The sequence below is a fragment of the Manis pentadactyla genome, chromosome X (assembly GCF_030020395.1).
Source record: "Manis pentadactyla isolate mManPen7 chromosome X, mManPen7.hap1, whole genome shotgun sequence".
In the NCBI taxonomy this organism is placed as follows: Eukaryota; Metazoa; Chordata; class Mammalia; order Pholidota; family Manidae; genus Manis; species Manis pentadactyla.
Window position 1 is genome coordinate 117,082,679 of NC_080038.1, and position 27,571 is coordinate 117,110,249.

At 48.4% G+C, this 27,571-nt stretch overlaps 1 protein-coding gene across 6 annotated transcripts in view; it reads right to left on the reverse strand.

Annotated features, from left to right (window-relative positions):
* The window catches only part of BCORL1 (BCL6 corepressor like 1), a 58,984-nt gene extending 43,954 nt beyond the window's left edge, over positions 1 to 15,030 (reverse strand). For 3 of the 6 annotated variants that reach the window (XR_008995014.1, XM_036910961.2, XM_057495295.1), the window contains exon 1: positions 12,524 to 12,667. The gene's annotated coding sequence lies outside the window, so the exon portion shown is untranslated. Of the gene's footprint in view, positions 1 to 10,858; positions 10,924 to 12,523; positions 12,668 to 14,234; positions 14,345 to 14,907 lie in introns of those variants that run through there. The other 3 variants (XM_057495292.1, XM_057495291.1, XM_057495293.1) reach the window with 3 other exon arrangements.
* Between the last annotated feature and the right edge of the window lie 12,541 nt (positions 15,031 to 27,571).

Here is a 27,571-nt window from a genome sequence, read left to right on the forward strand (position 1 = left end):
ATGGAACTGAATCCTGAATGAGAATGGAGGTGATGGCCCTGAGAAATTCCAAGAAGCAAAATCAACCCAAAAAGAAGTGTCCACCATGATTACTTACTACAGCAAAGAAATGTTGTACTTCAACAGAAACACTATGCATTGTCTATAGCACACCATTCCCCTGATTCTAGCCCAGTTCATTGTCTTTGAGCTATTTTGCACCTCTGTAAATTGCAGGTAAGTGATGGATATGCAAACGCTGTTCTGTCCCATAGAGTTTGGGATTGACTTGCCTCCCCACTGTGGAAAAACCAGTTTTGCCTCCATTTGCAATTCAATTCCTTTACTCCATATAAATTTGTGCTTTTGGACTTCTTTAAACTGGCTATAACATCTGTCTGGTTGCTTTGTTGATTAATGAGTAAAATAAAATCTCCTAACACGTGTTCATTTTATATCTGTACAAGACTCACGATTTTACCTTTCTCTGAAAATTACCTTTAACATTTCCTAAGACAGTTGTGTAGGTTAGCATATGACCTCAGAAAGATTTCAACAAGGAGTAAGACAAGTGGATTGACTGTCTGCTTCACATCAGTTCACCAGGATCCCATTCCCTGAACATCCTGGTTAATCAAGTTTTGACTGTTTCTTAGACTATCTTGGAAAATCCCAGTTTAAGAAACAGCTCAGCCTGTTGGCTGATGCACCGGGTGCTTTTTTCATCTTTTCTCTCTATGAAGCATTAGAAGACTCAGGCAATCGAAGGAGCCATTCTTGCCATAAGATGAATTTTAACATGAAGTACGAGTTTTAGTGGCTACCTGAATATTTGCAGGCAGCAGACAGAACTCAGTCGCCACGACTTTTTCACTCTGGTTTATTTTTGTTCTGTTTAGAGGGGATTAATAGTTTGTAAGGCCTGGGACAGAAATCAGAGGGGGAAATCCTGGCACTTGCGAACAGAACATATAAAATATTGTCACCTACATAAAGGAGTTTTTACACCCTCTAAAACCCTAAAATAACAACAAGAAAAAAACCAAAATAATTACTATACAATACACATTTTATGAGTACCTAGAGGCACCCTCATTTTCACAAGATCCTGAAGATGGAGCATCTACTTAAATCTTGGCCTCCCACTCCTCTGTTATGATTTTGTCAGAGCAGTACCCCTTCCTATGGGAAGCCCACCACAGCTAATTAACAGAAGGGGTAGAAAGCACAGGCAGCTAAGTGGTCTGCACAAGAAGGAAAGATTGTCCTCCCGAGCCAGAGAGTAAACAAAGGGAACTGCTAGGGAGGTACTAATGGTGTCAATGCCCACATAGGACAGGAGAACTCAAGATCACCAACATACACCAATGTTCCCCAGCCAGAATCACTGAGGAGCTTGGTCAAAATACAGATCCATAGGTCCCAACCCCAGTGAATCTGATCCAGTAGGCCTACGGGTTTGTTTTGTTATTACGGCCAATCAAATCAGTACCCACTCAACTGCACACTACTTCTCAGGAGAGGTGAGCAAAACGGAGAACCTTACAGACCTGCTGCATTTGTAGGTCCCGCCGGTGCCCACACTTGTGAACTGTCTGCTTTCACTTGCAGCACCGCACTCATGTGTGGTGTGAGTTCTCAGTCCCTCTCTCTCTCTGATGGGAACCATCACATCAAAGGCAAAAGGCAAAGTTCCTGAAAGGAACTTGGAAGAAACCTGGTAATCCCAAGTGACCCAGGAAGCATAGACACAAGGATATGAAATACCTCAAAGGATTTTCCCAGATGTCACAACCATGTAATTGTTAAGAAATGAACAGCTGCATGGCCCTGGAATTCAACACTGGGTCACTGCCTGGAAGGCAGTGGGGCCACTGTGAGCTATGCCCACTTTAGGGGGGAAAACTCAAAAGACACATCCAACTCATGATAAGAACAAAGGAGAGCACGTGTTACAACAACCCCAAGTGACAAGTATGGCTGAACAAATAAATAAACAAAACTTTTTGATTTATGAAGCACATGTACACCCAAGCAGAAGGACTGACCAAGATCAGACGTAATGAATCCAGTAGGCAGGCAGCAGAGAGTGGGTTGGGTAGCCAGACACAATCATCACACTACAAACTAGAGGAAGCCAAAAAGAAAATGGGCTACTAAGAGAAAAATAACTTTGACATGGTGAAAACAGCAGAGAAGCTGAGGGCAAGCAGGTAGAAGAGAAATCATAATGCAGTCGAGCTCTTTCCCCAAAAAGCCAAAAATAAAAATAAAATGCTAGAAGACAAGGGCAGGTGTGAAAGGCCTAAAAGAGAAGCCCAGAGCATATAACAACCAAAAGGGAAAAAATGAAATAAGGGAACCTGAAATATTTCACCATCATGGGCCAAACTGAAATACTGTGAGGAAGCACTGAAGACAGACATTTTAGAAAAGTTTAGAGAGAATATGTTTTCAAAAGGGGAAGAACATCAAAATATACTCCAAGTCAGGGTTAGGTGGAGCTGGTAATAGGGAAAAGACACCACTAAAATGTCAAAGGGGATTTGACAGATCGGGTAGACTTTTTTGGTTTTGTTTTGAAATGAAGATGCCAAAAAAAGCGGATTTCACAACTACAAGCAAAAGCATGGTCGTCATGCATATGAGGAAGAGAAGGACATGAAAAGAGGTGACGGAGCATCTATCTGACAAATGTTTTTTTTTTTAACCAAGGGAGACATTGTTTAAAAAGATAACCTTGAAAATGACCAGACAGGGATGTTCGTACAGCAGACCAGTTCCCCAAAGACCCCTCACGTGCAGGACAAATGGCACTGGCAATGTATGGGACACAACTAGGCTCTCTACACATAGCATGAAACTTGCCCATTTATTCCTGGCTGGACTTCTACATCAAGACAGTAAAATAAAAAGTCCAGATTAAGAAGGTCTCAGTTAAACTAAATCTGGTAGTACTCCCCAAAGCTGCTTTTGGTTCACACTGCCTGGTGACCTGGAAGCAATTATGACTCTAACAAATGAAAGAGCCGGAAAATATTCCTGTGGAAGCCTGGCCCTGAATCTGTCCTCAAGAGGATAGGCGTGGCCAGTAGAAAGTTTAAGAAGGAGGGTTGGGTCAGTGATGAGTAATGAATAAAGAAAATCAACTTTGGGACCTATGGCTCCAATAGAAATGCAGAGCTCTGGGTAAAGCTCCCATAAGACAGTAAGTAGCCTTGATATGCAAACTCCACAGAATCAAAGGAGAGGTCACCTGTTACTCCATTTGGGGAAAAACAGCATCGAAGACACCCCCAAGGAAATCCAAGAGACCGCTGACATTGAGATCCTAGGGCTAGAGCAAAAAGACCATGGCTTCCACCCAGTCACTGGAGAGCTCTTGAGAGAAGTCAGAATGTCTCAAAATCATTGTTTTCAATAGGGAAGTGCTCACATTACCCAACTAGGATAACTTTGCCTGGGTTTAGATCTGAACTCCTACCACAGATCGCACTCTCCTTGCTGCTCTGCCTTCTTGGTCCATGTGTTTTCAACAAGAGGCTAACATTCTTGTTTCCCTACTTAATAACATATCCCAAACCTCAACTCTTAATGAGGAAGTTCTCCTAATGTAAATTGTTCTAATTTAATGATTTCCCATCTACAGGTATCCTAATTTCTCCCTCAGGCTTTCCCCCAATATCTATGTCCCCTCATCTTTCCCCACCATTAACCAAATATTCCCTAAAACTCAAGGGTCCCTTATACACACCCCAACCACTTTATTTTGCTTCCCTTTATTCACAACAGTTTCTTTCACCACCACCACCACCACCACCATCACATACACACACACACACACACATACACATACATAATCAACTGGAAATAATCTGCTGGGCAATTGAAAGGAGGATCAGGCCCTTTTGCACTGTTCTTCACAACCTCTGGCTGACTAAATCTATTCTAGCATTTTCTAGTTCCCCTGTTTTTTTTCTGTCTAAATAATTCTGCTGGTTCTACCCCAAGGGATCATTATAAGGGATGTTGCATCCTGTTCCCAGATACATTAATTCCTGTATTTACCAAGGAGGCTAAGCAGTTGCCTGTACATGGCTCTAGCATGGACACCTTCATAGACACCTTGGGTACCTCCATGTCTAAAAACCTTGCCTATAAACATTCATGAGAGTGGATACAAAGGAATGTTAACTATCTGTTTAACACATATAGTTGAATGAGAGCTTATTCATTCAAATGAATGTAGTTACCTCCAAAGTAGTCAAACCTTGGGAGGCTAGACAGTCATCCAATGGAGTGGCCAGGGCTTGTGATCTCCCTGGAGCTCTTCAGTAAGCACTACCACTCAAAGCCTTTTCAAACCAAACCACACCCTTTTCAATCTCCGCAGTAACACTGAATCCCCATCCATTCAGAGTCAATTTAATGTCTAAAAACTGCCAAGATCCATTCATAATAATCCAATCACACAGCAACAATACCCTTAGCATGATATACTGTAGTGCCTACGGCCTAAACTGTGGGGGGCAACTTGGAGAGCATGTTCAGCTCCCACTTCTCAGCAATCTCACTATACCCATCTACTATGTTATGTGCAAAATGGGAATTAACTAGTCCCTACTTAAAATAAAGAAAAACACGAAAGCACTTGAAAGGACCAAAGGTAGTTGATTCCAATAATGAAGAAGACAAAAGCAAAAGTTTTAATCTCTCACTTACATTTGCATACCACCAGATCACTTTGCTTTTCTACCCACTGCCATGGTACATTTTCCTATATTTTTCAAATAGTACTCACTGCTATTCCATTTACTGCTGCAAGGAAATTATTTTATTCCATTTAAGGAAAGCACCTCATCAAAACTTTATACTAGACCTAGGATCTAACTACAAGATTTTGTACAACTTCTAGATGTCACAGATATCTAGAAAACCTAAGTGATCATTATGAAATTAATCAGTCCTCTTCAAAAGGCAAAGCCACCTCAAAATGTCACCCTAAGTAACTAGGGTCATTTTTGAGCACTTCTCTTCCTACTAGATCAAAAGAAAGGGTTGGCGTTCCTCAATCTTGGTCTTCAGTGGTGCCATGTAAATATTTTGCAAGTCTTTCATGCTCCGAAGTTGAATTATTGTAACCTAAGACTTGAATCCCTTTTGTGATGCTTCTGTGGCCTCCTTGCCATGGACTGTGACAGTGGCCCTCAGGTGTCTCCATTTCAACATACTGCATTCATGATATGGAATTTTTCACCTAAAGAGAGTTCCTTCTCACCAAACTTTTGTCTTTTGCTTAAAGTCTCCTAGACCTCTTACAGAAATATTTGGCAAGGCTATTATCTGGTTATTTTTTTCTATTCTCTTACCACAGACCATGGGCTCAACTCATTTTAGATATTTTTACTCATTCAAAAGTAGTACATGTACACACACATATACTATTAGCTCACAGAATTTCAAACTCTTAAGTTATCAACCTGCTATCAGTAATAGGTTCCTAGAAGGCTAGAAAGGATATTTTCTACTTCTTTTAATAGCCCCTCACAGTAGTGTCTAGCATGATACAAGGCACACAACAGGCGCTCAATAAATACTCCCTAAGTGCTGGCCAAAACTGAAATCCTATTTACCTCATCCAGAAACTAAGAATCCCATGTACAAAGCATTGGGTCTGTGGGTTCCTTTTACTTCCCTTGCTGTCTCATGAACTTTCTCTTCTTTCTTTTCTTTACTTTCATCATAAGGACAATCACAGAAATAAAATAAAATTGAGCCAGGGCAAAACAACAAAATCAACTTCCAAAGATCTGAGTGTGGTTTAGCCATAGCTAACTTAACCAGCAGACTTAAGGACTGCCTTTTGCCACTTAGAGTGGATGTATACTTGGAGAACCACCTGTTTTAATATCTGACTAAGCAGAATATAAACAGGAAGGTAAATCTGCTGGGGATGGGGGTAGAGAATAATAATCCATTTCCAAAGTCAAACAGAAATTATTTGGTAACTGAACTACTGTTTTAAATCGGCCTGCTATCATTCTCCCCCTATAATGGCACAGCTGATTGCTAGCATCAAAGTCCACTCTAGCTTCAGAGAGAGACTATTTTACAGCCCGTCTTTATTTTCTCCTCAGAAATTTGGTTTGGTGATACCTGAGCTTTTTGAGATGATATTCTCTCCCATCCAATCTGTGATGAACATCCTTGTCATAGAGCCATACCAGACCTGGGCTCTATCTACCAACATCTGTAGAACTTCCAGATGTCACAGACAGCTGGAAAGCCCAACCAGTCATAATTAAACACAGCAGCTCTTTTCAGAAAGCAATAGTTTTTTAAAATGTCACCCTCGTAAACTAGGCTTGGGTCATTTTTTAAGCATGGCCCAAAATGTCCCCTGAAGTTTCAAATGGGTATACACTCTGTAGTTCCTGCCCTGAAACACTGAGAGTGTTACAGCACAGCTGTTAAACAGGCTGCCACTTCCACCTCAAAGGTGGATGCAGTAATGCAGTGATGAGTCAAGCTATTTCTTCCTACCACATTGTAAATGCTAAACATGTACTAATACAATAGGAATATGGAGAAAGAGCACAGAGAATCAAGACATAGGAGACCACTCAGGAGCTACTGATTGTTTTCATTCTGCCACCATGTTTACCATAGTGTAACATAAAAAGCAACAGCATAGGACACATTGAATAAGAAAAACTAGATTATAATAGTAGATGTCACTTATTGGGCACTTGCTATGGACCTGGTACTAATATTATACATCACCTTGTGTAATCCTGATAGCCCTGTGAGACTGGGATTATCCTTTCCATTTTATAGATGAGAAAACTGAGGCTCAAGAAAGTTAAGTAACTTGCTTTCTGCCACGCAGCTAGAAAGTAAAAAAGCAAGGACTCTAACTTAAGGCTGTATGTCATCAAAGCCCTCTAGGTAATTCTGATGGATGCTAAATCTGAGAACCATTGCAAGGTACTAAGTTGTGCATGGTGCAACCAAGTTAAACTGAGCGGAGCATTGTCATAAAAGAATATCTAATCACCTCTCGGACCCAGGTATGGAGCGCACTGACTCATCCCGGAAATCAGAGTCACGTGTAGTGTACTTCTCTATAGAACTTGGAAAAATGAAAATCTGCTTGTTCTCCTTCTCCTGTCCCCTGCCACCAGCATTATAATAAAACTCAACTGTACCCTTAAATGGCACTAACACTATGATTTCTAGGCATACCTTACCAATGAGGTAACCAAATTTTGTTTCTTAGCAGACAGTCCATAAAGAAGCCCGAAACACAGAGCTGTGCCTGCCCCTCAGCACTCTCAATTCTTCACGGACACTTAGCTTAAAATGTTCTTAAAATCCAAATGAAGACATATCCTGCCTCACATATTCTCATGAATAAATCTGAAAATCACCACATTTTACAAATAATAAATCATCTCTCTTCAAATTCATCACAATTCATTGATCAGGGAAAATATGACCTTGACATGCAGCTTGCAGCCCTTTTTAAGCAATTATCCATTTTTAAAATGTTTTATGGGGAAAGGGTGGCTTCTGTTTGTTTTTTTTTTTAAAGAGGGAATAGAACAGCATATTTGAATTATGGGGATATAAACAGTTAAATTTTACTCTTGACCAGAATTCAGTTCACCAAAGAAAGTTTTCATCATAAAAGATGGCTTTTAAGTTATGAACAGTAGGAAAGGGTACAATTTAGAAAGAGAACAGTTTCTGTATTATTTTAAGAATGACCATTTAAAACTGGCATTAATAAAGCCTAGTTTGTATGAGATTATATAAAATACTGTACTAGCATCCTAGTGGCCAAAAGGTAGATTACCTCTTATTACCTCCCGCTTTGGCTGTCCTGACACTAAACCTTCTGGCAAGCATAGACTTATACCTAACTGGAACTCCAGCATTAAGAAATCCCCCCTCTTCTCAAAAACTCAAGAGGTCTAGGGTCTTTCTTCCCCATTACATAATCATCAGTGGCTTCTCCCCTTTCTCATCGATTTTGTCCCAACAATGCTCACTTTCCCCAGCACTCCCTCTGTTCCACTTTCCCACCCAACTCAACCATGAACTCCTCCTTGCTTAATCCCAGATGCTGGTTGATGCTGGAAAACTGCCCTCTACCCGCTGTGGCCATTTTATTCCATCTCAAACTTAGTTCAGCCTAGAATCAATGAACCACTCTAGATGTCCAACCCCTCGTTATCGTCTCTCCTCATGCCCCCACTCCACTCTCCAATTCTGGCCCAAGGCTCTCAGAGAGGCCATTGTTCTTTACTGTGTTTCACTCTGGAATTTCCACCATTCACCTCCCTATATCTAGGATTCCTCCCACTTGCAGACTGGAAAAACTGGTGTATTCCCACCTTCTCCTTCTTTCAAGGCCATTCCATTTAGGACTGAATTCTTACTCCCATTCCGTAGTCTTACTTTAGTCGATTTTCTAATTAATGCTTAGACTTGTAAGCCCTGGATCTCAGCTAACCTCAGCTTCCTGGGTCCTGCCAGAGCAGTGGCTATCAAAGGCAACTTCTTACCTTCCCGACACCAGCTTCAGATGACATGAGCATAAACACCTTCCTCCTTTGGCTTGTTATTCCACCCACTTTCTCTCTTTAGACAGCATACCATCTCCAAACTCTCTATTTCCTTATCGTTAAATACATTTATATTTCTTCCTACATGCCAGTTTCTCCCCAATCCGACTTTTGCCCAAGATCATGCTCTCTCTTGCCCCAACCTTAGTGATTCTAGCATGAAAGTACAAAGAGCCTTACAGGTTCTTCAAACTTAACTTTGGAAAACATTATCCTGGAGATTTTAAGGTTCCACTTTCTGCTTAGTTGGCCCTAACATGGGACCAGTGATCACTTCTCTTCCTCCTCACTGCCCAACCAACCTCTTCCTAATTTCTCTCACTGTCTTCCTTCTTTCTAGTATTCAAGTCCTCTTCTTCCATAATTTTTCCCCTGAAAGAAGCCCCTGTCTAAAACCCATAATCCAGACTCATCATGTAGTGAGACCCTGTACTAAACATTTTTTCCTATATAGTGAATTGCAGCACGAAGAAAACAAAGAGATGCCTGGAGAAAATCCCTTTGCTTCCCAAGAAAGTCTACATTACTGAGAAAGAAAGGGACCCTCCCTTCCTGCTTCTGGTAAATCAAAACAGCCAGATCTATGAGAGCCCTTGGTGCAGCCTCCATATCTTCTGGAACTCCCTTCCACACTTCCCAATCTGGACTCCAACAGCAGAGCCTGCGAGGGAATTAGTTTCCTCTGCATTATCCCAACAATTTGCCATGTTTCTTTTGTTTATGGCCTATTCTAAAGAACTAGTCTGCCTTAAGCCAGACATGAGAGTCCCCTCCTGTTCTTCCATCAATGACTTCTCAGAGCCAAAATGGAAAGAAATCTACCTACCCTTGCTGCAAAGCTCATAACAGGGTTAGCCCTCTTAAAATCAACTTGAGTAAGGCTTTGTGCCCCACAGCCTGTGCCTCTTGTCCCAACATCCACCCCAAGGGCAGCTGCCTCCTTGCCCTATCAAAAATGACTCTACCTATCAATATCCATATGGCTTAGTCAAGATGGCCATGTCCTCCTAAACTGTATCAACCTTCAGATTCTCTTAAACCGAGTCACAAAGTTCTAATCCCCCTAGTTCCCTCAGTCTTTCCTACTAACTTTGCTTCTCCATCAAAATTTTACAGGTTCCTCTTCCAACCTTTTGCTTCTATTTGGAGCCCCTGGGTGATTCTTGGGATTGGGTTACCCCATTTACTCCCAGTGTAATCCTCCACGTTTTTTTTTTCATTCAAACTGTCCTCTTCAGTACCACCTGGTGACATCACCATCCAATACAAGTACCCCTAATCTCTTCTCCATTGTGCTGCCTATCATCCCCCGCAAAATAAAGCTCCCTCCATTCCAACATTCTAGGACAGGACAGGTAAACAGAACTTGACAACCTTTAAATTTAAAGCCCCTTCCAACCTTGGAATTTTATTATCAACCTAATCCATTCCCAAACCCAAATGTACCCCTCAAACCGCCCCCCCCCACCCCTCCCAGGCCCGTTCATTTCCCCAAAAAACATTTCAGCAGAGTGACTGAGAAATAGCCTTCTAAGTTGAAAGGAAGATGGGGCTAACCAGGATAATTGCTAACCTAACAAAGGCACCACCAGAAGTCTCACCAAAGATTTTTGCAATGTACTCCACCTCTGTGTAGGGACGACCTCCAAACTGCCTTGAGAATACTCAGCTGTCGCACGAAGTTACCGGGCCTACTTCCCACACTCTGGTAGAGTCCACAAACCCTGGACTAGACGCCTCCTCATCAGGGGACGCCTGTCCTTAGTCCAGAAGATACCAAGAATGAGTATCAACACATCGACAGTTCCATACATACAACATTGAAAATTTCAAAACAATAAAACAAAAACATAGTTCTTCCACTGGGGGAGGGGGCGGTGCTGACGGAATAGAAGGGCACCCCCACCGGCCTGTGCTGTTGGCCTCCCAGGCTTGCAGTGTGCTTCCCTCCTGCTCTTCCCCTAGACCACATCTTTCCCTACAACAATCTCCTGCACCTCCAGAACGCGAAATCCCCAGCCGAGGTGCAGCCGGCTCCTCCCAGCATTGCCCCGGACGTCCCTCTGGCCCAGCCTTCCTCTCGGCGGGACCCCGGCGAGAAGGCCCCTCTCCACCGTCCAGTTCACCTCCCCGTCCCTTCCCGGGCCTCTGGGCACGCCTATAGGGCTCTGTCTCGAAGCAGAACCTCGAGGAACCAAGCCCACGAGGCCCGTCGCGGGACCCACACTCCCCCTTCCTTCTCCCAGCACCTTGTCCTCCATGCACCCGGCCCCCGAGGCTCTTCGTCGTCGTCGTCCCGGCTCGTACCGCCCCCCGTCGGGGACTCCACCCCCCGCCTGCCCCCGCCCCCAGGACTGCCCCCTCCTCACAGAGCGCAGCCTGCGCCCTCTGCCCCGGCACGGGACTCCCTTTGGCCTCCGTTCCCCGCCCAGAAGCGGCGGCGGCGGCAGCAACGGCTGCAGCGGCCCCAGCAGGAGCAGCGGCGGCGGCGGCGGCGGCAGCAGCGCCGCCCCGGCCCCGCCCCGCCGCCCGCCGGAGCCCCACGCCCCGCCCGCCCGCCCCGCCGCCGGACTGCTCCCCCCGAAGCCCACCACTAAGCCCCCCCACTCCCCGGCCACGATTCGCTCGAATCCAGCTCTGCTGGGCCTGCTGTCCGTTCCTCACGCCCCTTAGGTCCCGGGGTGGGGAAGCCCTGGGGTTCGCGGCCATCCCTCTCCCTCTTTTTCCAAGGGCTAGGGGATTGCCCCGGATCCCGAAACCCGGCCCCGTAACCGGAGCCTCCCTCCTTCCAGCCCTCGGCTTCGCTCTCAGACCCCTTGCCTCCAGGCCTGGCGCGAAGCGGGTGGAGGGCTTGCACGCCGGATCTCCCCTCTGGCTTGCCAGGGCTAGTACGAATTGCCCCCGATCTCATTCCCCTTCAATTTAAGCCCCCTCCCCGGCGAGCCCGGCCCGGCAGCCCCCGCCCCTAGAGCGAGGGCAGCGGAGCCCGGGCGCTCCGAAGTCATCCCCCGCCTTTTTTCCAGGGACTCGGATAATTTGCCCCTGCCCCCATCACAGCACTCCCACTCCCTAACCCAGGCCCCGCTGCCACCTGGGGTACCCCTTACCCTATGGTTCCCGCACCCCAACACCGGGGGAAAAGCAGCCATGAAGAGCACCCGTCGCACCTCCCCTCTAAGGTTGGAGGGTATTTTCCTCAGGTCTCTTCAAGACTTCATCACGGACAGCACCCCCCACCCCCCAAAAAAAAACAAGCCCTGCCCTGCTGGCCAGCCTCCCTTCGGATCGTCGGATCCTGGGATCGTCGGGGGGGGAGGGGTTGGGGCCAGGTAGTTAACAAGATCATAGCCTCCACCTCCCTATACCAGGAGTGGGGTAATTCCAATGGTTCCCCCCACCCCAGGATCAACCCGACCCCCGTTTCCATGGAGACCCCCGCCCAGCCGAGAAGAAGACTCTCTCAGATCGCGACGAATAAGTCTCACCTGGCCTAGGGAGAAAGGGGTGAGAAGGGGGCAGGGTAGGGCAGGAATGGGGTACGAAGGTGGGAAGTGGAGGGGAGCTGTCCTGAAGGGAGGGGCGAGGACACAGCGAGCTCCAGGGAGCGCTAAGTCCAGGGACGCAAAGAGGACGGCACCCCCGGGGGGCAAGCAGAGCAGCCGCGGGGCGAAGAAGGGACAGGGTTGAGGAAAAGCTCAAGACTGAAAGAAGCGGGTGGGGGGATACAAGAAAGCCGGGGAGTCAAAAGGGGTGGAGGGGTTGGGGGAGAGAGAAAAAAGACGCACCTGTTCCCGGGTTGGCCCCGCGGGGAAGCTCAGGCCGCCACCCGGGCTCCCTCTACCCACTCTGAGCCGCCACCCGCCTAATACTGCCCCGATCTGATGCCCCCCCCTCTGCCCCTTATCACCACCGACCTCCTTCTCCTCTCTCTCGGTGGCGGCGGCGGTCGGACTCTAGGAACTGAGAGGAAGAAGGGAGGGCTCAGCAAAGCGGAGGAGAGACAGAGCCACACACTGGCAGCAGCCGCGGCGAGCAATAGAGTGAGGGGGAGAGCGGTGTGTGTGTGTCTGTGAGTGTGAGCGAAGCCTGGTGGAGTGGGTGCCGGTCGCAGGGCTCGACGGGAAGTGGAGTCCGGCTGGGTCCGCAGGCAGCGCCAACCCTCGCTCCATGGGACTACAACTCCCAGAATGCCGCCTGCCTGGGGGTAGGAATGGGGAGGCGGAGGCGAAGGGAGGGAGCGAGCGAGAGAGGGAGGGACGAAAGCAGGGAGCGAGCGGCGGCGAAGGGGGCAGAGCCTAGCAGCCCCGGTGACACTGGGAGGGGAGGGGAGGAGGAGGGGATCGCTGCGAGCACCAAGCGGATTCCGGAGAGGTAGGCAGCGGTGCCTGCAGCAAGCTGGGCAAAAGCTAGACTCCCAGGAGAGGCGGAGGCGCTCAATTCGAGGGGCTGCAAGAGCCCTACGGCCCCACCTCGACGCCCCTCTAAGCGGGTGATTGAGGAAGGGAAAAGATCAGTGCGCCAAGGCCAGGGGTTCCTTTCTCTTTCTTCCAACGCTCTCCACCTTATACCCCGACCTGACTTTCTCAGGCCACTGGTGCCTGATCCAGTATACAAACCCAGAGACCCTGGTTCTGCCCTGCACGGCAGTAAAGAGCAGATGCATTTAGTCCCCTTCTCCCAAGAGTCAGGGAGGCTCCCCTTGTTGGCAGGGCGTGACTCCCCCTTCTTCCCTTCCCCCAGTCGCCACCCCCCCACCCACCCCCGCCATCTCCCTCCCCGGAACCCCTCCTCTGAAGCCAGGGCTCGCGTCTCCCCACCCCCTAGACAAGAAACAAGAGTTCCTCTGGGGGCGACTACCCACCCAGCCCCCTCCCTTACACTGGGCCCCTACCCACAGTATCCCCTTAGCGTTGCCCCCTCAACTAAGTAATAGTAGGGGCGACATGAGTTGGACTGGTGACTACTTTCCCTCCGAAGACTAGCCGTCCTTGGCCACGCCGACCCTGTGTAGAGATAGAGAAGCTCATGAATACTCCCGTTTCCCCCCACCCCAAGTTTGAATCCCCGTGGAAATGGCTCACAAGGAAAGAAAGCTGGTAGTGGAAGTGAGCTGGTGGTGAATCCCAATCCTCAAACCTCATCCTAGGCGTGGAAATCCAGGGATTCGTCCCTTTCCTTAAAAGCCATCAAATCGCTTGGGGAGGGGTAGTTGGGGGTAGATTATCTAAACCCCAAAGTCCACCCGACTGCACGCGACGCTACATGTCGGAGTAAGACACAAACTAGGTTGCCGCGGAGGGACGGAAAGTATACGCCCCCCCACCCCCGCCATCGTTCACCCCCAAACGCGTACCCCTAGGAGAGTCAGATGGCCGAGGAAGTGGTGAGGGGAGGGGGGCGAGAGGGAAGCGGTGGGAATGCTGGAGACCGAAAGGGTTGTGGCAGGGAGGGTCCGCGGAAGATTCCAGATGCTAAGAGGTGGGTGGGGGTGCTACATAATTGCACACTGTGTCTTTCTTTGCTTTTCCCGGAATCGCCGTGAAACACCGTCTAACACTCACAGTCGTTTACCATTCAGTCCCCTAGCCCCATTTGTGCGCGTGAGGCGGCCGCAGCCCGACAAACCTGGGCACAAACTCCACGGAAGCTGGCCTTCGCCGCCGCCGAGCTGCCGCCGGCCTCCCTCCCTCCGCTGGCGGCCCCGCCGATCTACCTTCGCCCCCGGCCGAGGCCAGACCCCGCTCGCAACTCCACGCCCCTACTCCACCCCCGGCTCCCCCTCCCCTCGCCCTCTCCGCGCGGGTCCGGCCCAGCCCCTAGCGCCGCCCCGCCCAACCGCTCGGTCCCGAGCCCAGCAAGTGCCCCGAACTCGCCCCCCGCCCCCACGCCCAGGCCAGTCCAGCCCGGCCTGGTTTCCCCCGCACGCCGCGCCCCGCCCCCGAATCCACGTCCTACTTCGCCACCAAACTCGGCCCGGTCTGGGTTCGGCCCGCGCCCAGGCCACCGGAGTCACGGGTCCGGTCCGGTGTACGGCTACCCACCCCGCCCTTGCCAGGGTGCCGGCCTGGCCCGCTGCCTGCGCCCGCCGAGTCTACTCAGGCGTGCGGTCCGGGTCCGGGTCTCGGTGCCGGCCTCGGTCCCGGCGGCGTTGCCGCGTCTCGCCACGAGGGCTCGATTCACGCAAGATCCGAACCCGCGTGGGGTGGGGGCCGCGGAAAGCAAGTTTCTTTATCTTCCCTCCGCCCCCGCCGCAGGGCCGCGCCGTCCCCCACCACTGTGCCCACAGCGGCCCCTTCACCTAGGCAGATCCCCCCGCCGCTGTCGCAACTTTGCTCTTCTCCACGCCGCCGGGAAGCGGGCGAAGCGGCAGGAGGAGGGAGGTGGCGGGGGGTGCTGGGATCAGGCCGCTGAGCTCCGGGAGGACACGTGGGGGAGGAGGGGAAGAAGGAGGAGGAAGGGGGGGCGGGCCTGCAGTTCTCGGGGCTCCCCCTGCCAGCCCCGGGGAAGCCGGAACCTCGCGGGGCAGCGACAGACCCCGCACTGGCCACGGGGGAAGAACGGAGCCACCTTCCTTGGCCAGTCCCCAGCTGCAGGAAGGGAGAGTGAGCAACGCCGCTCGGGGTCGGAGAGTGAGCGTTTTCGCTCGCGCTTTCTGTGTGACTCCGTTTAGCCGCGAGAGTTGGGGGGGAGGGGAGAGGGTCTTGCAAGCGGGGACTGTAAGGGGGGGCGCTCCCGCCGGACGCCCTGCCCCTCCCCCGGCCCCTCACTTCCCTAACCCGGGCGACTTAGGTACAGGACTCTGGCGCTTGAGCACCTAGGCCCGCCGTGGGCGCAGCCCCAGCCTCAGCGCCGAAGTGGGACAGGTGCTGAGAAAGGGAAAATGCCGGGGCTAGTTGCCTCGCTTCGCGTCTCCCGGGCGGCCCACCCTTCGTGGCAACCTCCTCGGCTGCAAACGCCCTGGGCTGTCCTTTGAAGGTAGCCCTTGGCCTGGGCATAGAGGCATCTTGGGGCGGGGGGCCGGGTAGCAGCGAGAGCCTGAGGCCCGAGGGAGGGCGGGGAGGTGGTGGGGATGGGACCAAAGCTCTGTAAAGGGGGAAGCCGTGTGCACGACTTGGGCCGAAAACCTGGCTCGAAGAGGACTCGGCTTCTACCCACTTTCCCTGAGCTCCTCAGTCACCAAACCGAGCCCCTTGACCCTTACCCTTTACCCTAACGACTCCCTGCCTGGCCAAAGGAATAAATCCTCAAATGTGTTTACATCATCCCAGGCCATCCCCGGGACTGAAGGGCTGAGAAGCCTGCGGTCCACATTGGAACTCTGATGACTTTACATTAACTCTGAGGAGGAAAGCAGCTTTCGAAGGAGCTGAAGCAGCCGGCCGACTTGCTTTCAGTCTTAGGGTGTTTCTTAACAGCTCTAACCCTGAGCCCTTAGTGGTGACTTCAAAGGCATCGCCTCAGCCTAAAGGGTATTAGGGGAGGTGCCCAGCAGTTCCTGGAGGGTTCAAGGCTTTGTAAACGGAATACAAAATGAATAGCAGGAATTTGAAAAAAAATCTTTATGTGCAGATATATTGATATTATTTATTATATATTTATCTGTACTAAGGAAGCTAGAGGGTCATTTGGACCAGAAGGAAGCCCTGACGGATTAATGTCTTCCTCCTCCTCCCCCCCCCACGCCCCTCTCCTTTGTCCTAGGCCCAGAGGTTCCATCTCTAAGCTATGGAGTGTCTTCACTCCTTTAGAAGGACTTTAGAGATGGCAATAGGGACTTGCCTGGTATGTCTCCCTCACCTGGTTTTAAGGATACGGTGACTATTGCAGAGGAAGGCAAGCCACTAAGGCTGCAGTGGCTTTGCTGTTGTTGGAGGCCTAGTGTTCTGTGACCCCTCTTGCTTGTCCTCGCCAACCACAAAATCTACTGCCAACAGTATGGACATAACACTTATCATTTTACTTTGCTTTGGGAACTTCTTCACAAGCTGTTTTACTTGGCCACTCCCACTCCTACCCCACCCCATGCATCCAATACACACACCTCTAAAAAGTGTTTGGCCAAAGTGGCACCAAAGGAAAGTAAAGATTTGGAAATTATTTGTTTAGGCTAATCAACATATGAACTCAAAATGTACTATTGGGGGGGGGATCACCTCTACTGGGCCTGATAATACAGGCCCCACCAATTCTGCTTTGATTTAAGTTAACTGTCTTCACTGATTTTAATTAATCAGGTAATTGCTAAATCTCCACTTCTCTTAAGGCCTCTAAGGCCTTAACGCTACTTTGCTCCTTAGTTTGGTGCTGAAATGGATTCTGGACACCTCTGTTCCCACTAGTCTGTGTCTCACCATTTGGCTGCATCATTTATCTGGCGAAATGAAGGCTGGGGCAAGATGGTTATTTCCTGGCTGAAGCTCTAGCTTCTCTGAGCCCTTTCCTGTTGGGGGCCACGCTTCCTGCCCTACAGGAGATGATGGGAAACCAAGGAGCAGAGTGAAGAGAGCTGTGGGAAACCTTGTAAAGAATGTAGGTATTAATGGTTATTTTATTTGAGGCTAGAACCACAACATAATCATAATAATAATACCTTACCTTTGTACAACATTGGAATGTTTATAAAGCCCTTTCCCTTGTATTATTTAATTTTTCTCTCACTACAACTCTCAATTTTATAATTGAGGGAACTTCATCTATGCACATCTATGAGTGGCTTTGCTCAAGATCACATGGCCGGGGAGTTCCTAAGCCAGGACTCATCCCAGTAGTCCTGACTCCACATCCAGAGTTCTTTTCAATATGGTACAGCACCTCCATTTAATGCCAAAATATTCCTTTTTATGCAGATCCTTTCTAATTGTTTCTGCCATCAATAACAGCTACTAGCCTGGGCTTAGACTGTTAAAGAGGCAGTTTGGTATAATGGAAAAAAGGATTGTTTGGACAGTTCTGAGAACCAGATCCTAGCCCTGTCTTGTCCATAGCCAGCAGTAGAACCTCAAGCAAGCCCTAACTTTTGTGTGGTGCTGGCCAGATGCCAGGTATTATGTTTTGCTCCCCTCCCCCCAGATATGGGTAGCAATGCACCTATCCTACCTCCCTCACAGGCACCCCTGAGCATCAGATGGAATAAGTAATGGGAAAGAATTTTGTATACCATAAACTACCAGACTCATGCAAGAGTTATTATTGTCACCGTCAGCATCACCACCTCCCTAGCACAGAGACCTTGGGGGTGACACCAGCCTGATCCCTGCCCTCCTGAAGCTTACCAAACAAAACAGGGAATTAGGGGGTCCCTGGGTAATCTAGGCCCCAATCCAACCTCTGATTAAATTTATAGGATAATTACTTCAATTCTCTGCTTTGTTGTACAGTAAGAGGCCTTGGCTTTCTAATCAAACAGCCCAGCCCTACAACAATGGCAACAATTCCAATAAATTCCATCTTTAGAGCATCAGAATGAAGCAAATTTGAAGCTTCTAGATGTCCCTTCATCCCCTGCACCCCAGTCAGCTGAAGGTGAATCCAGGTTTGGAACTCACTGTCTCAGGACTGCCAAAGGGCTCGGTTTAAGTCACCCCAGTTGAAAGCAGATCAGGGAATAGAAAAGAGCCTTGCAAACACGGGAAAGGGTGGGGCTGGTTCTAGGTCAGCAGGGCTGACTATAGGTTATTCAAGTACGCTATGTTCTCCCAAATGTTTCTCTTTATGTTCTGGGAGGCCCATAGGGAAGAATTTGTTTCAGTTACTCCGTATTTGTAAACCTCAGATGCACAAACACTTTGGCAGCAGGTTGCTGCTGGAGATGCATTCCAGCGGCCCACTGCATGCTGAGGAAGGTCCGGTCTCTGCCCTCTCAGAACCCTGGGCCTAGATGGGGAGACAGTATGTCTGGTTAAACTTAACTCTGTAAACAACCAACAACCTTTCTGCATTTTATAGCCAAAGGGGGGAAAATGAAGACAGGGGCTAAGATCACCCCAGAGGCCTCTCGGGGTCAAGCTTCCCCCCTTCCCTAAGACTCCTAGGCACTTAACAAGGCTCTTAATCAAACAGACAGTGTTAGAGGTGGAAGGGATGAAGAAATCATCTGCCCTCCTCCAAAACTGGCCGTGGCTGCCCAATGCCAACAAAATCAAGTCCATGAGCCTTCACCTAGCTTCCAGGGCCCTCAGTGATCTGGTTCCAGCCTTCTTCCCTTCTGCATCCTTCACAAGGCCTCTCTTCTCACCAACCAGCCCTCTCGCCATTCCTTGGACAAGACAGGCTCTTTCTTGACAGCTCCCTCTGCCTTTTCTAGGCCCTTCTGGGCTTGTGGAAATCCCACTCAACCATTTCTCAAGCTGGTTCTTTTGTGCTGTCTTTCCTGAACCCCTGCTCCTCTGTGGTACCCCCACCCTATTGAGGTTGGTCCTTAATTTAGTCCTTCTACACTCTGCCTATCTGTCCCTCCAATGAGATTTTAAGTTGCTTGGATGAAGGGACACAGTATTTCTCATCTGTGAATCACAGCCTCCTACCTCTCCCCGCATGGAGAAGGCCCATGACAAGTGTATGTTAAGTGAATGCATGAATGGATGACCTAATCAAACCCCTTTATTTTATAGTAGGGAAACTGAGACCCAGACCAGACTCTCCTTCTTGCCAGTTAAAGACTCTTTTTAAGTCTTGGTCTCTTGACTTTCTCTTCCCATTTAGTGGCTACACGCACAGTCTCTGAAGTTAGACAGATGTGGTTTGAACCTGGCTTTGCCACTTTCTAGCAATATCACCTTGGACATTTAACTTCTCTCCCCAAGCCTCAGTTTCCTCATTTATAAAGTGGGGGCTAATAAATGCCTCCTGAAAATGATTACAAACATCAAATGAGTCCTTGTATGTGAAGCACTTAGGACAGTGCCTGGCACCCAGTAGATGCCCCATAGTGGGTTTTTTTTAAGCATGGGGACTTTTTAAAGTTCAGAACTTGAGAGCACCTGCTTCATTCAAGCCTGGGAATAAAAGTTACAACCTAAACATGAAGAAAAAGCAAAATGTATTTTTGGCATGGGGAATAATGTAGTAACATTAGCAAGACCTTTCAGCAAAACTATTACCTCTTCCCCAAAAGAGGCTCAAGGATATTGAGACTAGTACCTAGTTGAGTGGCCCACATTCAGTGAGTACTCATCCAATTCCTATTTCTGAGTGGCAGCATTCCTGTTTGTGGTGGTGGTTCTCTGCAGGCTTAGGGATACTGGCATGGGACTGAGGTGCCCTGCTGAACCCAGACCTACCATTCTCACTCCTATCTATGTGCCTACACATGAGCTCCCCACCACCTGACCAAAGCCTTCAAGCCTCACCTCCATGAAGCTTTCTCTGAATGCTTTTGCACTGAACTCTTGGCCCTGTACTTAGTCCTTTTCTGTGCTCTGCACCTTAGTTCTACTTCCCTATTCAAGGACAGGCATCTTGTAATAGAAAGCAGCATTCCCCACAATACCTGGAAGCATTTGGGCAGACAGCACTCCATGAATATTTTGGGATTGATTAATAGTAGATATTTAATGGGCTCATGGATCTCCTCAAGTCCTGCCCATGCACACTGCCTGTGCAGTCTCCCACCCCCCACCCCCAATACCACACTTCTCAAATCAACCACTCACAGAGAACCCCAGTCTTTTCAGTAGCCATCTTGTCTCTTAGAATTTGTGAGCATCTGGAAGGCAAGGGCCATGTTTCATTGTTCTTCACCACAGCACAGCATAGCACTTCCAACATTAACAGAATTGAGTAAGCACAGTTTTGCTGCCATAGATGAGTCGGTAAAGATACCATTCTTATTTCAGTATGTGCATTTATATGTATTTTTGTGTGTCTGTTCTTGCTCATTAAATTGCAAGGGGCTCTAAAAGGAGAATTTTCCATTTTGAGAAGAAAGTCATAACATGATGAGAAAACAAGTTGAGACCTGGGATTTAGATTTTTAAAAAATCCAAACAAATGTTCTGCCTTCAGTACACATCCAGTCTAAACTCTCACCACCAATTTCCTCAAACTTTAATGTATCTAAGAATCACTGGGAGGGGAAGCTTGTTAAAATTCATATTTCAAGGCACCCTCTCACCCAGGGTCTTATTGAATATGTCTGGGGTGGCACCTCATACTCTGAATTTATAGCAATCTCTACTGGGAATTCAGTATCATGGGACTCTTGGACTACACCTTGAAAGACACTGAGCACTTTTCCGTGTTCATCAGAGATCCCCAGACTTTTCACTACCAAGAGTTTTATTGTTTCTTTTCCCTCATGGACCCCATTTAACACAGTTATATGTTGCTTACTATGTGCCAGACACTGTTCTAAGGATTTTACAGATGGCAACTCAATCAATACCCATAACAACCCCATAAGAAAAATACTATCATTTTACCCTTTTACAGATGAAGACATTGAAGTACAGAGAGGTTCAGTGACTTACCTAAAGTTGTCCAGCCAGTAAGTTTTTTAAATTGAGGTCAAATTCACATACTATGAATTAACCATTTTAAAGCATACAATTTGCTGGCATTGAGTACATTCACAGTGTTGTGCAACCACCACCCCTACCCAGTTCTAAACCTTTCCATCACCCAAAAGGAAACGTTATACCTATTAAGCAGTTACTCCCCTCTCCCCCCTCCCCTCAGCCTCTGGCAACCTCCTATCTGCTTTCTGTTTCTATGGATTTACCTATTCCAAATATTTCATTTAAGTTTAATCATATAACATATGGCTTTATGTTTCTGGCTTCTTTCACTTAGCATAATGTTTTTGAGGTGCATCTGCATTGCAGCATGTATCAGTACTTCATTCCTTTTTATGGCCAAATAATATTCCAGTGTATGGATGTACCCCCATTTATTTGTCCATTCTCAGCGAGTAAGTTTCAAAGTCAGGATCTGAATCCAGTACTCTGGTTCCAGTAGTTTGTGCTTTTAACCCTTTATGTTCAAATACTTACTACTTAAACAGGATATATGTCATGTAATAATTTGCCATTTAAAAATGTATCAGATACATATAAAAGTGCACCAGATCTTCAGATCAGCCTGAGGTAACCACACTGAGGTTATTTAATTCCAGCCACAGCCCAAAACACTTGATTTTGTAGTTAACCTCTGAAGCCTCATGCAGGTACATTTCACTAGACTTTATGAAATACAGACATATTTCATAGACTCTCTCCTGGGCTTTTATGGGTTTGGGGACCTCGGTTTGGCATCCATTGATTGTAAATCCTTGCAAGACACCCAAGTCACCAAAAAGAGGTTCCATCAAGTTGCTCAGTAGGTTCTACTCACAACCTAGAAAATGGGCTCCTACATGTTACAAAGATTTTTCACACAAGGAGCTAAACAAAAAAGAAATTGGAGGTTAAACTTCAGTAAATAAGAAAATTCCAAAATCCAGGAAGTCATACTGCCTGAATGTTCTAGTTAACTATCAGTTTTCCCACCAAAGATACACAAGGCCATGTACCAAGGACCAATAAGATAACCCTTTAACTGCCCCCTGGAAGGTGACAGCCTAAGCTGGACTTACTAGAGAGCCTTCTAGACCCAAAGCATCTGCTCTGACAGAACCCGAGGTGAGAATGCTATTCCAACACAACGCCGATCGCATGATTTTTCTCCTGACTTTTCAAGAGTGTAGACAAAAAAAAAAAAAAAGTATTAGGCTTGCATCTCCTCTGGAGGTTTGTGATACCTGTGCCCCATTTGATGTTCTGAGCACTGCCTTCTCCAAAGGCATCCCTTGTTGCTTTGTCAGAGACCAAACAGCCAGGCTAGATTCAAAACCATTAGCCCTGGCTTCGCTCAGCAGAATAAAATGAACATCAAGAAGAGCCTTTAAGGGAAAAAGATGCCACCAAACATATTGCTTGAGAAGTGAGAGGGGAATGGTGAGCAATGAAGGTTTCTTCATTTTTGAAGCCCTAGGGCCTAGCAGAAGGCCTGTCACTTATGGGAAAACACACAAAACATGTTTGTTGATTGAATGACTGACTGAAAGAGAACTTTCTTCTTGGTCTGGAGGTCATTATGGAGGCATTGTAGAGTGCTCTGTGGAGACAGAGAATGGAGGGCGGTAGGCATGGGTCTGGAGTACTCTACCAGTACCTACACAGACCATATTTTTTTCTACCTGAAAATTTCTTACAGGCAAAGTTCTCAGAGCCTGCAAGTCTCCAAAGTAGATTTCTCTGAGCTTACTGTATACTTTATTCTACTGAACTCAAGTCAGAGGGACTTGAGTTCCCTCTGTGTGTTGTAGGGAGAATCTGATGAGAGCACTTATATAAAAGCATATTGAAAAAGAAAGAGGGCCAGAGAATTCTTTTTAATTTACCCATATTGACTTTGCATGATCCAAATGACTGTTTGTCCATGCCATTTGTCCATGTAGGTTTATATCCATGGACCTTTTCACTGAACATGCATGTGTGCAAACATCCCCCCCCACACACACATGCATTTTATAATGCAGTAAACTCCTGTTTGCCAAAATCCAAATACCCCTAACCCTCAAAGAATTTGAACACTCTTTTTGCAATAAAATGCCATAATCCCTTACATTTGTAGAGGGCTTTTACAGGTCACAAAGTTCTTCCCCATCCATGACACCATTTTTTGTTGATTGATGTCAGAATGGTCCAGAGGCTTTGCCAGAGCCTGGAGGGCCTTCTGAAGAATCAAATAGTGCTGCCATGTGTGGTGCAAGTGGCCATGGCTATGTGCTGGGCTTCTGAACACCAGGCCTCTTGTTGTGGCAGAGACATCAGGGTACAGTGACTCACTGCCACAGACTTGCAGGTACACACCAGCACTTGGGAGACTGAATTGGTAGGACAGGACTCCTGCAGCTGAGAGGAGCTGGGATGCATCTGCAGGTAATCAGCACTGAAGAAGCAGCAAAGAGGCAGAGGGGCTGGAGCGCCCCTCCCTTGATTCCTTCCATCATTCACTCAATGGGCAGCCACTGGGCACTTGCGCTCCTTCCCCCAGCTTGTTCAGGGTATTGAGGGTATAGAGGCCACAAGACTGGTCTCCTAGACCTCTCTGACCATATGTTTTGTGAGGTCTTCTACCCTTGAAGTGTCTCCATGTACATTACAACCTTATTTTTCCAGAGGACAAATGATGAGGGAAGGGGTTCCACCCAATCCCTCCCTCTGTCTCTGTCTCTTTGTCACACACACATACACACATACACACACACACACACAATGCTTCAGTTAGGGCCTCAAAAGCCCCAAGGCTAACCTGGCTGTGTCATGCTCCTCTATAAAGGAGAATATTGAATAAACCAGATCCATTGCGACAAAACAAAAATTTGTTATACATAATAATAATAATAGTAATCCCTCACATCTGTATAGAACTTAATAGTTTACAAAACATTTCCATCCCTATTCCTTTATTTGATCCTGTGTCCTGTCATCATCTTTCATATTCAAAGACAACCTATTGATTGTGATCTCCATCTGGGAGTGAAGAAAGACTAAGCTAGGGCTAAGAGTCCCTCCTGGACCCCAGGTAACCCACCTGCCCCTTGGTTTATCTTTTTGCACAGTTTTCTTTTTCTCTTCCCTCTTTGTCTTGCTGGGCTGTCTGTGGAGCCTGAAGTTGCCTATGACTCAGCTTCCCAGTCTCCAGGAGCCTGGCATCCCAGGGAAGAGGGCTGCTGATTAGTAGCCCCCAAACTGGACTCCAAAGCCTTTGGATCCTGCCAGGATGGGCAGGATGTGGAGGGGAGACTCTGCTTTTTTGCCGGCCCCAAAGTGAGCTCCAACCTGCCTCAGGGAATTGGGACTGGGCAGGCCTGGCCTGGGAGAAGGAGAGCAGCTTCAATACAACTGGGAAAGGAGGGTACCATGAAGCTTTTAGTAGGACTGAAATGGGCCCTGAAGCTAGGAAGGCAAATGCTGAGTGTAGGCTTTGCAGGGTACAGACATGCTAAAGGAACCCAGGGCTTACAGGGGAAGATGCTAGTGAAGGGCGAAGAGGAGCCCTCATTGTATCCACTGGGTTTGTGGGCTTCTTTTTTTAAACCTATTTCACTCAGCCCCATTTCCTCCTGGACTCCTGTATCTTCTTCACTGCTCCAGTCTCTTCACTGAGCCCCCTTCTACCTCTGTTCCCCTAACGCAGCCCCAGTTTTCTGAGCTAAAGATGCTTTCAGCGAAAGCCCTCCACGGAGTTCTGAAGCCATCCCAGACATTCCTAAACTCCCCGTCCTTCCTTCTGCACAGTATTTAGCCCATGGCTGTGGCCAAACCAGTCACACTGTACACCTGGCCAGGAGCCCACCCCGGATGGGAGTGCCCAAGAAACTAGGGAGGAATGGGGGTATAAAGCCACTGTGCTCTGGTGGTTTGCAGCGGTAGAGGATCAAAGCCTGTCCTGCCTCAGTAGGAGGGGTCAGGGCCGTTGTCCTGGCAGTTGTGAACAGGGGGCCCCAACAGCAGGGAAAAGCTGCTTTTAGCTAGTGGTCAGGTTAAAAAGTGATGATGGTGCGGAGCGGCTGCCATGCTGGGGTTGGGACGGAGCCCACGACCCCTCCCTTCATCCCTGGATATGACTAGCCGTCAATTGAGCTTCCAGCCTCGCCCAGCCTCGGAAACTCCCTTCCTTCAGGAAAGGAGCTTCATTCCAGCCCAGGAGCCCCGGCCGAGCTCTCTTAACAGCCTCTACCCTGACGTTTGGTGCCGGCCGACTTAGCATTGTCGCTCTGGTAGTGGCAGCCTGTGCGGGGCGGGAGTGTGTAACTGCAACCACTTCCTGCCCCAGCTTGCCTTAGGGCTGGCCACACCTCTGAGAACAGTCGGGGCGGGGCCCAGGTACGGCGTGGGAGTTCGACGGTGTTGGGGGGCTCCTGGGTCCAGCCACCCTCAAGGGAAATTTGCTGAGACTCTTAAGAGAGGGGAGGGGTGCCTTCAGTTGGAGCCAGATAGCGCGAAAGGGCTGGGGCCTCAGGGCATTCTATTGACACAATCCGTCCCTGCAAAGAAGGATCCAGACAACAGTTCCTCTCCGACTAGTATAAAACTAGTTTCAATATTAGCTCTATTCATGAGCTCTAAACACTCCGAAGCCCCAAAGGCGAGGGGGAGGGGAGAGCCGGGGTCTACACCGTCGGGATGCTCTCTGTGGCCTTGGCAATGCTCTCTCTGAGCAAGTTAGGACAGAGAGGAGGCATAAGGAGTGGGGGCTGCTGAAAAGACTCTGGTGGTGCAGAGTTAGTCTGCGAGTGTCTCTCCCTTCCTGGAGCTTCCAGGATTCACTGGCTGGTTGTGTCATCAGTCTATCTGTCTACGGGGGCCTCAGAATGCACACTGTGTACAGAGCCAGTCCTATATCAGGTACCCTGGGGATATAAAAGAAGCAGAAAAGTGGCTCCCTTTGGGGAGCCAGACTTCAACTGGGCATTAGGGCAGCAGAGTGGGCAAAGCATGCATTTTGTAGCTAAAGATGGAGGTTGTGGCTCTGCCGCATCCCCATGTATTTAGCTGTGTGACCTTGGGCAGTTTGCTTATCTTTTCTGAGCTTCAGTCTCCTGGCATATTAAGATGAAGGTACTAATACTTGCTTTGCAAGGTTGTGGTAAAGGTAAAGTAAGACATGTATGGGAAAGCCTTTTGAAAGTGGTAAGCCCTCTACAAGGTAAGGAAAGGATGCTCACGTTCTGTGGGGTGGAGGTGGGAGAAAGGACCCTGATGGGAAAAATGAGTCGACCCCAATGATGAGGGTGCAAACTATCCACAGGACTGTTAAAGGAGCACCCTGTAGTGGGGCTATCAGAGGTGGACTGGGGACTCAAGTCAGCCTCAGCTTCTAGTTAGAGGTGGCTCTGAGAGAGGAGATCCCCTAGGAAAAGGCTGGCTGGTGAGGTGGAGAAACGCCATTATTTCTCTGCTTTTGAGAGGAGCTTGCAGTGGTCCTGGTTGCCTTAATCATGCCCATTGTGAAGAGAGGCCAGCGGTGGGTAACGAATTGAGTTTGGGGGGAGGAGGTTGTCTGTCAGCCCTCGAAGTGTAAGGCAGCAGCTGGAAGCGCACTGCTTACTCACATACCACGCCTGCAGCGTGCACACGGCTCACAGGAATGAGCCCGGAATGTCTCCTCTCCTCGCCCTCTGCAGACAGAGGAGAGAGCAGAGGGGAGCTGGGCAAACTGAGCGCAGTAAATGACAGCTGCAAACCTGTGGTCTTTTCTGTCCACTTCACACTCTGGGAAGGGCTTCCCAGGCCCGGGTGACTCTGTCCTCCCTTCCTAGATCATCAGCCCCATGGGAGTGGCGCTGTCCTCGTGTGCTAAGTGGGTGGTGGGGGCGGGTGTGCCCGCGTGTAGTAGCTGCACTTGTTTGGGGGGATGCACCCACATCTATACATATCAGCAGCCAGGCAGGTGTCTGCATAAACATACGCACAAACATGTGTCATACACGTGCATGTTCCAAGTGTCCAAAATGTGGGACTGTGTGCCTTTGGACTGTCTCATTTGTAAAATCAATACACTTATACCAGAGCATCTCAGAGGGCTCTTTCAGCTAGAAAGTTCACTGTTTCTACACATAGGGCTGTGGTTGCTTAAAAAGTTGGGCAATGAAAAAATAATCAGCCAAACCAGTTGTGACGTTGGCAGTCAACACTTCAGATGTTTAGGTTTGGAGATTCAACTTTCAAAAGGCCAGTTGCTTGGCATCACATAGCATCTGTTCACTTTCCAAGGAGTGGTCTTGCAATGATACCTGGACTGTGGCATGATGGTGTTTGTTTGCTCTGTGTGTTTACATATGTGTGGGTGCATCTATGTGTGCATGTTTAAATTGCATCACAGACTATTAGAGTTGAATGAGATCCTGGAGGTCATCTAATTGAATCCCTTCCACTTCTAGCTCATTTGTTCAACAGCCCTTTTGTGAGTGAGGATCT